Source organism: Rousettus aegyptiacus, unplaced genomic scaffold (assembly GCF_014176215.1).
Source record: "Rousettus aegyptiacus isolate mRouAeg1 unplaced genomic scaffold, mRouAeg1.p scaffold_m13_p_3, whole genome shotgun sequence".
Classification (NCBI taxonomy): domain Eukaryota; kingdom Metazoa; phylum Chordata; class Mammalia; order Chiroptera; family Pteropodidae; genus Rousettus; species Rousettus aegyptiacus.
The window spans coordinates 145,839,911-145,857,349 of NW_023416306.1; the positions used below are offsets into that span (position 1 = coordinate 145,839,911).

Sequence of the window (17,439 nt, forward strand, 5' to 3'; positions counted from 1 at the left end):
GAGGGTGCCTGGAGTCCCTGGGACCAGTCCTCCCAGGTCTGCTGCAGAGTTTGCCCCCAAGTGGACAGTAGGATGTGCTTATAGTTGTGAATATGATTCATCCCATAATGTGTTCCATAAAATCCCATAACACTTGTATGCCATTCAGGACTTGGCTGTCCAACAGCCTTACTTATCTGTACTTACACAGGTAAGAAGGCCTCCAGGATTCAAGTTCCTCCATTTTTTTCACACCGATCCCCTCGGACCCTGTTTAACTTTTATGTATAAGTGGTGTCATCCTATTTCCAAGCCCATGATTGAAAGGAAGCAGCAAAGAATATAAAGAGACTGGCATTCAGAGGAAAAATGACCACAGTGCAACTGAGAGTTGACAGTGAGAGTGGACAGAGACCAAAACGCTATGCAAAGCCAGTACTCGTGTAAGAGTGCGGGGGTCATTTATTTTGTTTCGGGTGAAGGGCTTGGCAAACGTTGGCCCTTGGGGGAAATCATCATTTTGATAATTAATGCTTCACTGCAATTGTGATGCCGAGTCATCAAGGAAAGGTTACATTCCCTTGACTCTGTTCAGGAAGGCAGGAAAAGAAGTGGGCAGCATATTTCTGAAAGATTCCCAGATTGACTAGAATTTTTTAAAATGTAGCATCACTGATTCTCTTAAAAAGGCAAAATAAGTGGGGTTACCCCCATCCACAAATAAGGAAACTGAGTCCTCACGAGGTTGGTCACTTTTCCAGGATCACTCAGCTAAGACTTGGCAGGAGTGAGGTTTGGACTTCTGAATGACTCTAGATAGAGAGCACATGCTCTTACGCTACCCCAGACTGTTTTGAAACTTGGCACTCTCTTGAAAATGTGGCTTTTTGGACAGCTAGTCAGGGTTTTACTGTGTAACGGTAGAGCCAGGATGGGTCCAACCTTATCAGTGCCATCCAAGCAGACTGCCAGTTATCCCAAAGGCTGCTTGCCTCAAGTGGAAACAAGAATGTTTTCAATGCAGTCACATTTGAAGCACCTGCCTGGGTGCCACACAGCACTTTCTGAGGCCAGAAAATGACAGGGAGGAGCTGCCGTTTCAAAAATCCCAGGGCTCTCTCCGTCAGAAGCTTTGTTCCTTTGTTCTGGTCCTGGGTGTTGCTGAGAGACGCTGTGCTGTTCAACCTTGGCACTGGTTGTTACGCTGATCTCCCTACCCCCATGTTCCCACCACCCAGACCTGGTAAATGGTAATTTCATCATATTTACTTCTCTCATTTGTTATAGAGATAGAATATGACAGGTGCAGTTGAAGTTCCCTTTGTTTTTCTCCCTTATCCCTTTCTCTTCCTCAGACGTAACATTCTCCTGAATGTGGTTCCTCATTCCTATGCGTGTTTTTATACTTTTTACTGTAATCTGTCATTTATATATCATGTTGTTTTAATTTTGTCGTAATCATGTTGAATGTGTTCTTGAACTTGGATTTTCTATCCAACAATGTGGTCTAGATTTACCCATGTTGACGTATTTAAATCAGTTATTCATTTAGCTGTATTGGTATGTATTATATAATTATATCAATTCCCTTATTAATAGACATTTAAGTTGTTTCCATTTTCACACCACTGTAAATACTGTATTGACCATCCATGTGCCAATCTTCTCTAATGTGTGTGTCAGCAGTGGGATTACTGGGTCATAAATTGAGATTTTTAAGATACTGCTGGCCAAATAATGCCCCCAAACGATTTGTAACCAATTTATATTCTTAATAGAAATATGAGAGCTCCTATTTTACTAACATTTGGATCGTGTCTTTTGATCTAGTAGATATGAAATGATATTTTAAAATTATTTTATAAGTCGTTTTTTAAAATTAGCACTTTGATTACAGGTAGAGATGAGCATTTTTCATGTTTGTTGGCTAATTCTTTTTATTTATTCTGAGTCTTTGCCTTTCACATTAAAAAAAAAAATTTTAACCAGGTAATACATCCACATGATTCAAACCACAAAAGGGAATATGGTGAAAAGCTTCCCACCCCTGCCCCCTAGCTCACTGTCTCCCCACCTTGCGGCATGTTAAAGGTCCTGCGTACTTTTTCAGTTTTAATTGCCATTGTCTTTTTCTTGTTGATTTTTAGGAACACACACACACACACACACAAACACATACACGTGCGTTAAATAACTATCTTTTGCAGGTCATATTCATTATATCTAGTTCTGGATTGTCCTAACTTTATTAATGTCATATGGAAGTTTTGGTTTTGATGTCAGACTTACTTGTACTTTCGGTGTCTTGTTCAAGAAATCCTTTCCTACTCTGATTTTATAAGTAAATAAATAAATAAATATATATTAATATGTTTTGTTTTAAATTTAAATTTGGCTTCCTACACTTATATTGAATGTATTTTTTTTTTTTTTTTTTAATTCCTGATTCTCAACCCTGGCTACACATAATAGCTTCATGAAGAACTTTAAAAAAAATACTGATGTCTGAGACTTACCTCAGATCAGACCAGTAAAATAAAAATATCTTTGGGTGGGACCCAGGCATGGTTATGAAACATCCCAGGTGACTTTTATGTTCAGCCAAGGCTAAGGATCACTCAACCTTATAAGATGAAACTGATTTTTTTTCCCCCCAGTGGAATGGCCAATTTTTCCAGTACTAGTTATCGAATAGTCTATACTTTTCCTGCTGACTTATTTTTTAGATTCGATCAATTGTTTTATTACTTTATTGAGATATATTTCACATATCTTAAAATTCACCTATGTAAATGTATATAGTTCAGGGGTTTTTAGTAAATCCACAGATTTGCACAAACATCACCACTATCTAATCTTAAAAGAATTTTATCATCCCCCCCAAAAGAACTCCTGTACCTATTAACAATCATTTCCTATTTCCCGCAGTCCTGGGTAACCACTAATCTATTTTCTATCTCTATGGATTGGGATTTCACATAAATGAATTCATACAATATGTAGTCTGTTTTGACTACCTTCTTTCACGTAGCATATTTTCAAGAGTCATCCAGGTTGTGTCATGTTATCAGTTCTTGATTCTTTTTTTTATTGCCAAATAATATTCTGTTGTATAGGCATACTACATATTGTTTATCCATTTATCGGTTGATGGGCATTTGAGCTGTTTCCACTTTTGGGCTATTATGAATAATGCTACTATGGACAGTTGTATATGACTTTTGTGTAGATATATGTTTTCAATCTTCTCAGGTATGTATCTAGGAGTAGAATTAATTGCTGAGTTGTATGTTAAATCTTTTTAACTTTTTGAGTAACTGCTAAATTATTTTCCACAGAAGGCGACACTATTTTACATTCCTAGCAGCAAATTAGTACAAGTGTTCTAATTTCTCCACATCCTCACCAGCACTTGTTATTGAATATTGTTTTGATTTTAGCCATCGTAGTGTGTATGAAGTGGTATTAATTGTGTGTTTTTGTTTTTTTTTTAAATTGTGGTTTTGATTTACATTTCCCTAATGATTAATGATGTAGAGCATATTTTCATGTGCCTTTTGGCTATTTGTATATCTTCTTTGCAGAAATGTCTATTCACATTTTTTCCCATTTGGGCTATTCTCAGTCCCTTGGATTCCATATGAGTTTTAGGATGAGCTTGCCAGTTTGTACAAAAATCTATCTGGAATTTTGATTGAATATGTAGTCAGTTTTGGAGAGTACTGCCAAATTTAAGAATGTTAAGTGTTCTGATCCATGAACATGGGATATCCTTCCATTTATTCAGATCTTTAATTTCTTTTAACAGTGTTTTGTGTTTCCAGTACACAAGTCTTGTGTTTCTTTTGTTAAGTATAGTCCAAAGTATTTTTATGCTTTTTGTTGCTATTATACATGGGATTGTTTCATTTCTTAATTTCATTTTTGGATTATTTACTGCTTATGTATAGGAATAGACATATTTTTTTTGTGTTGATTTTGTATCCTGCTATCTTGCTGAGCTCTTTTGTTAGTTCTAATAGTTTGTGGTAGATTCCTTAGGATTTTCTATATATACAAGAGCCTGCCATATATAAAGAGAGATAGTTTTAATTCTTCCTTTTCGATCTGGATGGCTTTTTCTTGCCTAATTGCCCTGGCTAGAACTCCAGTATAATGTTGAATGGAAGTGCCATGAAGGGGATATCTCGTCTTATTCCTAATCTCAAGGGAAAAACATTCAGCTTTTTCTATTAAGTATGAAGTAACCTGTGGGTTTTTTGTAGATGCTTTTTATAAGTTTGGGGATATTTCTTTCTATGCCTAGTTTGTGCGGTGCTTTTTTTATCATGGAAGGGTGTTCAGTTTTGTCAAAGGTTTTTTTCTGGGTCTATTGATCAGGTGTTTTTTGTACTTTATTAATACCTCGAATTATGTTAACTGGTTTTCAGATTTAAACCCAATCTTGTATTTCTGGGATAAATCCACACAGTCATAGTGTATACTCCTTTTTATATGTTGCTGGATTCAATTTGTTAATATTTTTTTGAGGGTTTTTATAGCTATATTTAGAAGGGATATTGGACTGTAGCTTTCTTTTCTTATAATGTCTTGTCTGGTCTTGATATAGGGTAATATACAGCCTATAGAATGAGTTGGGAAGTGTTCTTTCCTCTTCTATTTTTGGGAAGAGTTTGTGAAGAATTGGTATTAAGTTTTCTTTAAATGTTTGGTAGAATTCACCAGTGAAGCCATCTGGTCCTGAGCTTTTTTTTTTTTTTAATTGGAAGTTTTAAAATTATTAATTCAGTCTTCTTAACAGGTATCTTCAGATTTTCCATTTCTTCCTGAGTCAGACATTGGTTCGTATCATTCTGGATTTGTCTATTTCATCTAAGTTATCTAATTCATTGGCATATAGTTGTCCAGTATTTCCTTATAATTCTTTAAGTTATTCTTTTTTGTTGTTGATATTCTGCATTTATACTATGTATAATGTAACTAAATCTGAACTTCTTTTAAATTAAACTTGGGTGTGCCTTCAACCTGAAGACAAGCCTATCTTCAGTTCTGGAAAATTCATATACTTTCCATTTTTGAAAATTGCCTCTCCCCTATTCTTTCCTTTTTCTTCTTATGGAACTCTGTGGACCTCTGTGTCTCTTGATGGTTTTTTTTTTTTTTTTTAATCATATTGCTTTGCAATTCAGGAGGATTTCCTCATTTTCTGCTCCCTCCATTTCATTAATTCTTTCTTTAGCTGTATTTAATTTTCTGTTTATCTACTTATTAGATTTTAAATTTCAACATTGTATATTTCATTTCCATTTAGTATTTTTTCAGAGGTTTCTTTTTTCGGATTTTTCTTTTTTTCTAGCTCTTCGAGTACCATTTATTCCATCTTATGAGTCCTTTGTGGTATTTTTTTTTAATTGTGTGGTTTGTAATTTTTTTATACTGAGTACCTCTTCAATGGTTGCAAAGAATATATTGCTTAAAAGCAAGATGTTTTGGAAGTCTGCCCTAATTGGTGATGATGAGGTCTAGGACATATCAAATGTGTGGGTGTGTGTGGCTGAGGTGGGGTAGGAGAAAAGATCGTTGGAAGGCTCTTCTCCCAGAACTTTGCAAGCCTGGCTGCTTCTTATCAATCAGGTGTCTGCTCAAGAGTCTTCCTCAGAGCCTTCCCGGGCTCCCTACACAACAAAGTCTCTAACCCCCAGCCACACTCTCTTAGCTATTCGTCTGCCTTTTGTGGTCTTCTTCCTCACTGGACTGTAAGCTCCATCATAGAAAAGATTTGTCTTATTCATTGTTCTGTCCTGGCATATGGTTTATACTACCCATAAACATGAATGAGTTTGAGTAGTCCTGTTTCAGACAGGAAGTCCTCTCAGCCTCAATTCTATAACTTTCAGGCGGCAGAAAAGAGATGAACAGTTTGGCTCCCCATTCCCAAACTTTTTTCTATACCTCCACTAGGAATGTCATCTTCTCCCATCATAAGATTCCAGAAAATACCATTCATCGTATGTGCTTCAGCCTTCTTCTGGCATATTTTCACAGCCACCAAAATCAGTAATAGGGATTTGAATGCCAGGAGACCTGGGGGAAAACAGGGTATGAAACCGCAGGGAGATCTTATCCTTACCTTTAGGAGGCTGTGATTGAGTTGAGGACAAGGCACACACAGAAAACAGGATATTTGCCACTCACTGAGCCACTATACAGTTTAGTGCCCCCCCTGTGAGCGCTTATAGGTGGAGAAAGTCAGCCCGTGTGCTTGTCCCAGGTCATCTCATGTGGTCACATGAGCGGTTTCTGGAGGCATATATGGGCAAGTTATGAATTCCTGGTGACTCCTTTTAGCCTCTTGCTGAGAGGTTGCCTCACAGTGTAGGAACTTGTTTTGAGCAAAGTATTACCAGTAAAAGGGCAGAAGCGCCCAAGGGTATTACCACAAAGGGGCTGTGAGATGGCATCTTTCCATTCCATCTTTGTCTTTGTCTCTTGGGCCCCAAGGGAGCCAGTGTTGGAATGGTGAAAAACAGGGGAAACATGGATTCCAGCAAATGCTGGATTTCCCTCTTACCTCACTGTACAGTCCTTGGTAAGTGAGTATATAGCTGTGGATCATAAAGTTATTGTGAGATTGCATAGAGAACGAGTTTCGCACAATTCCTGATACACACTAATAAAATGCTAGCTGATACTATTCCACTCTGGTATCTTAGGAGCCACTTATGCCTCAGTTTTCTGATCTGTAAAACAGGGATAATAATACCTGCCCCTCCCCTCTGCCCCTGACTGTTAAGGACCAAAGAGTTAATATCCTCAAGCTTTGAAGGCCTGGGTGCGGGGAGGAGCCGCCTAAATGGAGTATTGTTGTGCTAGTGAATGATCTGGCTTTGTTCCTGTGTCTTCAGTATTTGACTTCCTGCAGTTAGTGTCCCCTGTGTTTAATTGCTGGAGATATTTGCATGCCCCCAGCTGTGTGGCGCTCACCTGTCTGGCTGCAGCCTCAGTCCCCACCCAGAGGGGACCTGCTGAGTTGGGTGGGAAGCTGTATTTCCTCTGTTAGGGGCCTCCCAGGAATCAGGAATGATAGAAATGCAGAAAGTATGACCCACACACGGAACTGGTTCTGAATAGGACGTTTATTGGAGAGGTTTTGCAGGAGGCGCAGGCGCTTTAATTCCCAAGGCTGTTGGTGGCAGCTCCCTGCTCGCCCCAAGCCTGTTAACTGCTTATCTGCCGGTGGGAAGAATGCAGTTCCCCGGCCCCACACGGCCTTCTTGGTGCTCAGATGGGAGCCCTTTTGAGAAAAGCAGTAGGTACCCAGCTGGGGCCAGGCCAGGGGTGCGAGTGGGGCGTGACCAGGACTTTTTCAACTTCGAGTCTCCAAGACTTGCCAGACTCCCCCATGAAACCTGGCCAGCCACAGGCTTTGGGGCAAAAGGTAGGTTTCTCTCTTGGGGGTTTAGAAACTGAGTTCCTCACAGGTGCAGGTATAAGATAGTTTAGTCCTTTTTATTCCGCCTGGCTTCTTCTAGTGGATTTATCCATCATGGCTGAGTAAGAGCAAGACAGTTCTGTGTTCCTTTTGAAGGTGATTGGAAATGGTTCTGCTGGGGGATTTAGCGGGGAGGGTCTTCTGATCTCTGAACATTCGGAGTTGGGTGTTTAGAGAAGAGGCCGTTTTGGAAGGACCCAGCATGCACGCGCACTGGGAAAAACAGAGTTAATCTCCTACTTCTTCCTGAAGTTTCCTTTTCCCAGAATCCACAGAGGGTAGATTTAATTTTAGATAAAATCAAGCAGTGGCACGTGGATCACATGAAGGAAATTCTCTCCCACCCTGCCTGTCCCTGATGCATCCCACCAGGCAGGGGCGGTGCTCACACCGGTGTGTATCACTCACTTCCAGAGCTCTGGGCAGCAGGAACGAGGAGGTCAGGGGGCAGATCCTGATTTGACTGTGTCTTTTAGCCTTGAATCAAGGCCTTGCTTTTCCAGGAGCAGGACTCTGCTGCCTGAGCCAAGCTGCTCAATGCCACGTGTCCCCTCTCACCCCAGAGTCTGGGGTTCGGTGATAGCTGCCTCTCCTGTCCTCATTCTGGTCTGTGTAACCTCTCAGTTGAGGGAGAAAGCTCCTTTCCTTCCCCCTGGGAACTGGTTAGATGAGTTTCCTGGGCCTCCCTGCTGAGGCCCCTTAGAAGAAAAGGCAGGGACCTCAGCGGGTGGGGGTAGGGCAGGTGCTGTGGGGTGGAGAGGGGCCTTCCTGGGCACTGTGGGACAGGGATCTGTGAGGAGTAGAGAAGTGCGGGAGGCTGGCTGGCTGCCTTTGAGAACTGACCTTATGTGAGTCTACAAGGTCTGCCTTGGAAATCAAAGTTCCAGACTTCTGTGGCTCAGGTACCAGGCCCACGGTCAGTGCCCAGGAGCCTGAGGGGGTGCTCGAGCCTGAGGGGGTGCTCGTTGGAGCTCTTCTCTTGCTGTAGTGTCCAAGGGATGGGAAGCGCCAGGGCACTTTGACCCAGTGAAGCAGTTCACAAAAGGGAGCTGCTTACATTTATAGACGATTTTGGGTCTGGTAGCTCATACTTAGATTTGGAGAGGAAGTTGTATTTGGGGGAGCCATCCCGCTGGCAGCCTTGCCCTTTAATGCTAACTTGCTTGGGGAGGGAAAGTGAGAATTTGGGGAAGGGAAAATTCCTCAGGTGGTAAGATATACACTCCTCAGCCCAATGGGAGCTACTGGCCTGAAATCCCAAGCGGGAGAGTCCTTTCCCGTTAAACCCTGTGTCTCAGTTTTCTAGAGTAGGTGTCCTCATCCTGCTTTTAGAACCATTTAAGTCACATGTAGCTTCATGCTTATCTGGAGCTTCGTTTCTTTTCCCTTCACAGGGGTTGGAATAGGTCTCAGTAGATGTTCCCTAGTCTAGTGGTTCCCAACCTTTCTGGCACCAGGGACCGGTGCTCCTTTGAGAATCTAACGCCTGATGATCTATCTGAGGTGGAGCTAAGGAGGTGATGCTGGTGCCGGGGAGCAGCTGCAAATACAGATGAAACTTCCCTCACTTGCCTGCCTCTCACCTCCTACTGTGCAGCCTGGTTCCTAACAGACCATGGACTGGTACTGGTCTGCGTTGGGGTTGGGGACCCCTGCCCTAGTCTCTCTCTTTCTCTTCCTTGAAGCTCTCTGAGAGTAGTCAGCACCTTCTGGGCCCTGTGAGTTATTCTCGAACACTCTGGTTATATGGACGCCTACTGCCGCAGCCCCACATGGCAGTTTGTACCTATGAGTCCACATTCTCACCCCTCATTTCATTGAGCTCTGTCTTCACCTGTCTTGGTAGTTGTTCCTCCAGGGCTGGCCCAGATGTGTCCTTCTCCACAAAGCCACTGTCGATTCCTTCAGTCTCTCCTCAGCCTGCCTTCCAAGAAGGCTCTTGCTGCCAGCCACCCAAGTCCTTGAGTGGACCAGGTCCTTTTGGGGCTCAACTCTCCCATGCAGCTGCCTTTGCATTAAATGCCCTCCGGTCTTTTCTTCACCTGACAAAAACTTGCTCATTATTCAAGACCCAGCTAAAATGTCACCTCCTCCTTAAATCTGCCTGGGTTCCCCAGGTAGCACTAGGTACTCTTAACAGTTTATGTATTCTTCTGTACCAGCATTCAAGACACTGCTTTGAGGATAATCTATTTATGTGGCTCTTTGTCCTTCTAGAATCCAGTTCCTCAAAGGGACGATGTCTAATTTCAGTACCCTCCGGGCGTAGCAGGCATCATGCTCTGAACTGAAGGCAATCTTGAACTGCCATACTGCATATGACACAACTCTTTACCTCCTTTTGTTATTGATGCACTTGTCTTGCTCCTTCTGATAGAATATCAGCTCTCTGGAGCACGTTCTGTGTGTGACTTATCTTTGTATCTCCCACAAGCCTGCCACAATGCCTTTGTTCTTGCAGGTGCTTGACAATAGTTGTCTGGGGGAATTCTGAAGCTCACGACTTACATAAGAAGGGCAGTAGTGTTATCCCTAAAGAGAGCGATGTTGCAACACCAGTCACTCACTGCCTCGCTCTTTATATCCAGCTAGTTAGCAGGGGTAAGATGGACTGGTTTTGAGTGGTGCTGGCTAGAGCCTCTGGACTCATACATATTTTACTGCTTTCCCCTCTTTGATATTCCCTGTGACTTAGAAAATGGGTGAACCCCAAGAGTTTTCCCAGTACCTTACATCCTTGTCTTATGTCCTGGATCTCTACATGTCCACCCTGAAGCTGAATTCTGTCTTTTCTTTTAAGCTCAAGGACCAGTGTCAAGGGTGGTTTTTACTGATCATTTATTTGTGCTTTTGCTATCTCACGTTACCTTGAATTCTGTTCCTGCTCAGGCCTGTTGTCCCCCATGGCTCTGTTCCTCTCCAGCTCCTCGCAGTACATGCCATTCTCCCTGTGGAGCCCTGAGGAATGTGCCCTGCCTACTACAGCAAAGGGCTCTGGCTCATTTATACTTCATCTTCTGGTCTGACTTTCTGCTGGTCATGGATATCAGACTGCTCCCTCCACCCCCAGTCGAATTGCTTTGTATTTGCCCTTGAAAGATCTTGGTCGGAATTGACGTTGTGATCACAGGTGATGGATGGTTGGTGACAGAGGGTTAGGTCACATCGGTCACCAAGTTTAACACGTATCTTTATTATTAATTTCAAATGTGGGTCCACATTTTAGGCTCAAGTTAGAAAAATCTTTCATCCTGGTTGCTTGTGAAACAAATAACCATTTATTCATCATCGCCATTATTGCTGCCATTTATGGTGGTCTTACCGTGTGTCAGATGTACAAATTGCTTTACTTGTATCATCTCTATCTCGGAGATCAGTGAGTTTGGTACTATTGCTGTGCTCATTTTCAGTTGACAAACTTGAATCTTGGTGAGGTTAAGTGACTTGCCCAAGGCCACCCCACAGCCAAGGAGCTGGGATTCAAGAAGGTCTGCCTGACTCTAAAGCCTGTAGATCCGTTTAGTGCATTTAATCTCTGGGCTCCCTGGACTCCCATGCACACACGTGCTTGGATATTATCTCCTCTGCTGAGAACTCAGGGACCCTAATGGGACTTCTGTGTTTCCACTTGGGTTCCCGGTGAAATTTTCCGGTGTCTTTGAACCCGATGTACTAGTAAATGCTGCAGCTCTTAAAGGTATGACTCCTGTTTCCTTCCTGCCCCAACCTCAGCCAAGAGGCCTCAATTCAAGCAGCTCCCACTATGGGGGAAGGGGATAACACGATGGCTAATCGGCTGGGTTATGTCCCTGGGTTTTGCTGAGAATAAGAAGAGGTGGTCCTGTCAGCCTTTCTGACCTAGAGATGAGAGAAGTGGGGCCTCTGGGAACATTGGATCTGTCTGTGACTTCCAGCACTGTTTTTTGGCTGTTCCGTCTTCTGGGGACATTGTGTCATTTCCCTGTTTAATGACAAGTAGTTCTAGGAACCAAGTTGACTACCCGGGCTGTGAGCAACAGCAATTTCTAATCAACAGTAATTGCTCTCATTTGCCTTTAGTATATGGGTCTTTGTCAAATCTCCTGCAGACTGCTTTTCCTTATCTGAACTCCAAAGTGGTCCCTTGGCCACTTTCCCCCTCCTTACAGTTTTTTTTTTTTTTTGGCATGTCAGGGCAGCTGTGCCCCTGCTCTAGTCCTTTGTCTGGGGCCAAATCAGACGGGACCGGCGGGGTGAATGAGCAGTCACCGCTCCCTCATGGGTGCTTCTTGGCTAATTGGAAACTAACTTGCTGTCAGTGACTAATGTGGAAACCCATTAGTCTAGGAGGAACTGGCTCAGGTCTTAACTTCTGTCACTGTTTACCTTTCACCTGACTGAGGAAAGTGGTGAGAGGTGCTCCAGGCACAACCTGCAGCCCTTCCGGCAGGCATTTACTGAGCATTATCCTCTGGGAGTAAAGGAAGAGTCTGGGAAAAAAGGCCCAGTCCACTAGGTTTTACTCTTTAGTCCAGGAGAAAAGCTTACACATATAAACCCCCAAGGACCAGTGTTTTAAGCGATACTCAGAGTCATTGGAATTTAAAGGAGTGTTTAGTATTGGTGTCCTACGGCTCCTGTAACAAACTTCACAAACTTGGTGGCTTAAGACAACCTACATTTATGACTTTTCAGTTCTGGAGGTCAGAAGTTAGCCTTGGGTCCCCAGGGTGTGTTTCTTCTGGAGGCCAAGGGGAGAATATGTTTTCCTATATTCTCCAGCTTCTTAATGGCTGCCTAGGGCCTTTGGCGGTCCATTTCCTCTATCTGCAAAGCCAGCAGCGTAGCATCTTCCAGTCTCTTTGTCTCTGTCCCTCTGTTTTTGTTGTCACAGCAACTTCTGATTCCTGCTGCCTCCCTCTTATAAGGACCCTTGCAATTACATGGGCCTGCCCAGGTAACCTAGGGGAACCTCCCCATCTCAAGATCCTTAACTTGAGCACATCTTTGGTCTCTTTGCCATATAAAGTAACATTCACAGTTTCCTTACATCCAGGGTTTGTGATGTGATTGATATTCTTGGGGGCTGCCAGGACCTTATGCAGTCTATAGTAGTGTGTGTGTTGCAGGGGTTGGAAATGGTTGAGGAGGCCTTTCTGAAGGAAGTGGTTTGACCAAATTTGTGTAGGGAAAGAAGGTCTGGGACATATTCCAGGTTTGAGGAACGACATAAGCAAATGTCGGGGTTGTGAGCCGGCGGGAACAGTGAGGTGTGGGCGAGCAGCCTTCCCATTGAAACAAGATGCCAGGGGCTTTCCTCCCCTTCCATGGCCAGGCCAAGGGAGTTTTCTGGACTTTAGATTTTAGGCCCAGACCTCCCAGAATTCAGATGAGAGGACCTCATTGGCAAACACATCGTTCTCCATCCCAGCAGCGATAGTCCTGCTTCGAAGACCCAGCCACATTTGGTGGCCACCTGCTGTTCTTGGGTGGTGGGAAAACAAATTCACAAGGGAGAATGAATTCATGAGGGAAAATGAATTTGAGCCAGCTGGCTTGTGTTTGGGTGGCCCAGAAACCCTGGTCACACTGTTCGCACAGCCTCTGGGACAGTCACGTTGCTCACATTGAACACGGTCACTCCCCCGGGAGCCTTCTCTTGTCCATTCTTAGGGTGCTTGGGGCCCCTGAGTCTCTGGGGAGGAAAGGGGAGGGCCAGAATGAGAAAACTGCTCTGGAAAGGGACAAAGAGCCAGACCCTCGCAGGGATCCTCCTAGGGTTGGGAAAGGGGCCTTCCTGCTGGCGTGACATGACGTTGCTCAGCTCTGCCCACCCTCCGCTGGCCGAGGCAGCACTCACCGAGAGAAGGCCTAGTGGGGAGCAGTGAGGGCACGAAGGCCAGAGCTGGGCTTCTGCTGGGGGCAGAGTTGGGGAGCAGCGTGGCTCAGGGTGGTGCTGAGCTGTCGGCAAGAGCACAGATGAGTGACTCAGGATCTCCGCTGAGCTCTCTGAGGTTCACATTGCTCCTGCCCTGGAAAAGACGAGCGAGTTGTCTGGAAAAGTTGTGGCTTTTCTCCCTTGCTTCCTTCTGGTGCCCTCGCTGTGGAGATCCTGACAGTGGAGTTGGGGGATTGTTCTAGGGAAGGTCCAAGGCTGTCGGCTGCCCTGGTTTGGATGGAGACCCTCAGGAATGTTTAGGCGGTGTTGGTAGTTGAAAGATAAAAGGCAGCCTGCAGCACCTGAGTTGGGACTTGGCCTGGGTGCAGGTACTGCGTGAGCTCCCCCTCCCCCCAACTTGGGCCGGTGGACTTTGGAGTAAGTTGCCTTTGGGGGAACCCCCTCGCTCTTTTCCTGCCCGCCTCCAAAGCAGGTGTGGTGTGTCATGTGTCAGGCTCCCACATCTTGGGTGTGGGACGAGAGGATGAAGTCAGCCTCCTCCACACCTGGACGCATCCTCCCTGAGCTGAATCATTTTCTGGGGAGCCTCCAGAGTGCTGGCCCACATAGAGGGTTCACCAATAAGTGCCCCATCCCCCTCTGCCACCTTCTCAGCCTGCTGGCTAGGGAGGAAGGGCCAGCAGAGAATATTGCTGAGCCCCGGGGATTCTCCAGGACCAAAGAAGCAGAGGTTGTCCAGGAAGTTCTAGGTGAGTGCCCCTGTGAGACCATTTTTTTCCTGAAGTTGTCGGGGGAAGCCGAGTCCTAGTGCCTGGGTTTTGGGTGGTGTCCTTTTCTTCTTGGAGGCAGGGGTATGGGTCAGATTGGGGGCATGGCGCCTGAGGCACGGTGAGGAAGAGAAGGATAGGGACCTGCATTCTAATCTTGGTTTTGGGGCGAAGCTTACAATATGCAGTGATGCTCAGTGGAAAGGAAAGAAATGTTGGCTCTGCCCAGGGGGCATGTGGGCAGCCACTTCAGGTGTCTTTGTGAGAGTCTAAACTGTACACACAGCCATGCTTGGCAACAGGCTTTTAGGACCAGAATGCACTCAAATCGAGTATGATGTCTCTTTTCCATCACTATCAAATGGTGTCTACTCACAGTCCTCTTGGTCCTGTGCCTCGTTCGCTCTCACTGCCCCATTTGCTCTTCATTTCTCCCTTTCTGGGTCTCTGTGTTCTTCTTCTGTCCTCCTCCTGCCCAGGAGAGAGCGAGTGCCTTGTGATCCTGGCTCTCTTGGTCACGGCCCAGCTTTTCCCATCATCTGAGGAATTCGTCTGACCTCATGACTTCATGCTTTTCCCCTTCTCTGTGACCTGTGATCTTTTGAACTGGAATCTGTATTTTTACCGTGTTGTTTTAACTAGAGGGTAAATGGCCAGAGGTTTCATAGTAGCAGGTCTAGAAATAGCTGTAAAGAATCTTCACACTCAGCCCTTTAGCTCCATGGGCCTTTGTTGGGTAAATGAAGTAACGTGTTAAAAACCCTGATCTTTCAAGTCTTAATATGTCCCCATGGTTTATGCATTCAGGTGGCCCTGGCTGATGTGAAATCCGTAAGGGGTAGGAGAGAATGAACACTGGGGCCTGAGTTCACATCCAGCCTCTACCACATGCTACTTCTGTGGCCTCAGCTTCTGTACCTGTAAAATGGGGATAATAACAGTATCTATCTCACAGAGTTGTTATGAGATATAAGTGGCTTATTATGTCTGTAGCACTTAGAACATTTTAGCTGTTATGATTGGTTTTAGTCCCAGAAAGATTTGGGCAGGAGTACTGCTTTCAGTGTGAGCTTGGTTTGCAGGCAGACACCTATGTTCAGTCAGAGGAAGTTTCTCCAAGTAGAAAAGATGCTTTAGTTTTTGAGCTTGAAGTGTGCTTACGTTGCCATGGGGTCCCCAAAAAGTATATCTCAGAAGGTACCCTTTAGAGATAAATCTCCCCGAGTGTGTGTAGAGGGCCGCGGGGCTGTGACTAATCCTTTACTTTAAAGCTGTGACCTAGCCAGCTGTAAAATCCATTTGGGACTTGGCGTCTTTTCCATTTAGCATTCCCATGGGGGCCAACTGACCCCAGGTCTGATCTGGGAAAGGTCTTAGGCCATAAGTCCCTGCCCCATGGTTCCAGCTGGAATTGAAGGGCGGGGAGTGGGAGGGGTGGGGTGTGTCTGATTTCGCAGCTTGCTTTCAAGGACATCAGAGTCCCAACAGGGCTAGAGGTTAAGTGCTGGGGCTGAATATGGATCTTAGTCTTTCTTTGTGCTGAAATGACATGATGGTACTCTGCCAGCTGGTTCTGTAGAAAGGCCTAGCTGGTTAATTTTAACGGCTCTTTTCAAGAGAGAGGAAAAAGCAGCAGTGCTGCATTTCCCAAGGGGCTCTCCTCCAAGATGCTCAGTTTCACCAAGATGAATCTGTTAATCTTTTTTTTGTTGTGCCCGAAGGGAGAGAGAATGCAGGACTGGCCCCAGAGCTCTATCCTCATCTGCAAAAAGAGAAGCTCAAAAAGAGCACCTCAGGCTTGACCCCCTCCGCACCCCGCAGCTGAGACACAGTGACAAAGCACAGTGCTTGAGAGGGTCCTTGCTGGGCTAGCCTCCTAGTAAGTGGGTCTCAATGCTCCCGCCTTTTAGCTCAGTGGAAGCACCGATTTGTTCATTGTCATTATTCATTTGCCATATCACCCTGAAGGCCCTGGCCCTTAGGTCACCTATGGTCTACAGTAGGGGCTCTCAAACCACTTACGACCTCAGGCAGCATGTGCTACAGTAGGTGTAACGCTGTGGATGCTGTGAGGTTATACAGAAGGTGCCCCAGGTTTGATTTTTGGGCGGGGAGAGGGGGTGTGGCTTCTAATCTGAGACCTGAGGGTTGTGTATAAATGATGTAGCTTGGGGGGATGGTATGGCATGAGATAGATGGGGGAGGAAATAATATTCAAGCAGAGAGAATGTTTACAAAAGCCAGAACCCGAGGGTGTTGGCACAGACTGGGGACGCTGCTTTCAGGTTGGGGCAGAGGCACAGAAAACCAGGGAGCTTCTTCTCGTAGCTCTAGCCTGTGGTCTGGTAGCTTCTGAGCCCTAGAACTAGGGATGCTGTGGAATTTTTTTCCCTGTGAAAATAGCAATCAAATGTACATTCTTAGAAAGTGGTGTTGGTGAGCTTCGGTTGTCCGGGTTGGTGGTGGAGTGTTCTTGTCTTTCTCAGGCTACAGCCCCTCCCCTGACTTGCTGCTTTAGGCCGGCCCCCCTGTGAGCTACACCATCTGTACAGGGAATAAAGTCCACCTGAGGCTCTGTTTGCATTACCTGGGAGCCACTTCCTGCTTGTTGTGCTGGGACTGTTTAGGGAGACTCACTGGTGGCTCAGTCCTGGGGAATTTCCTGTGTTCTGGGAGTCAGGGTGAGTCAGTCAGGGGCCTGTACCAGGTGCCAGGGTTGGAGGCAGGGGTGGTGCTGGCCTCAGCCTTTGTACTATCTCCTCTGCCTTCTCTGTCAGTATCCATAAGGTTTCATGTTCATGGTGCAGCCACTGGTACCCCAGAGATGTGCAGTCCAGGGGAGAATATTACCATCTGGTGCGCGTGTCCTCTTAGATTATAAAAATCAGATCTTTGCCTGTCCTTGTCTGGTGCCCCCAGCACAGGTCCTGACCGGTGGACATTTGGGAAGTGCTTTTTGACAACCACCAATTTCATCACTGTTTAGACAGTTTATGGAGCCCTCGCCCTGGGCCAAGCATTGAGTTCAGAGCCAAGGGTGCAGAACGTTGCTGCATCCTGGAGTACACAGCCCTGGGGTAGGTGGTGAGGAGCTGAGGCTGTGAGAGGCTGGGTACTTGAGATTCAGTCAGAAGGCACCTGGACTGCTGCTCTGGCAGGGATGCCCTCTCTACTTTTCTGGGACCTCAGGTTTCTGGGCCCTTATATCCCGGACGTGGTCCACTTTTGCTCCGCCTTGGGAAAGGTGGAGGTGGAGCTGTTGGAGTCGGGGAAGGAATGTACCTTGGGCACCCTCGTAGATGCTCATAGGGTCTGAGGGAGAG

The 17,439-nt window shown here is 45.4% G+C and overlaps 1 protein-coding gene across 6 annotated transcripts in view; it reads left to right on the plus strand.

Annotated features, from left to right (window-relative positions):
- The window catches only part of PLEKHG3 (pleckstrin homology and RhoGEF domain containing G3), a 62,068-nt gene that overhangs the window by 29,162 nt on the left and 15,467 nt on the right, over window positions 1–17,439 (plus strand). The gene's annotated exons all lie outside the window — the stretch shown is intronic.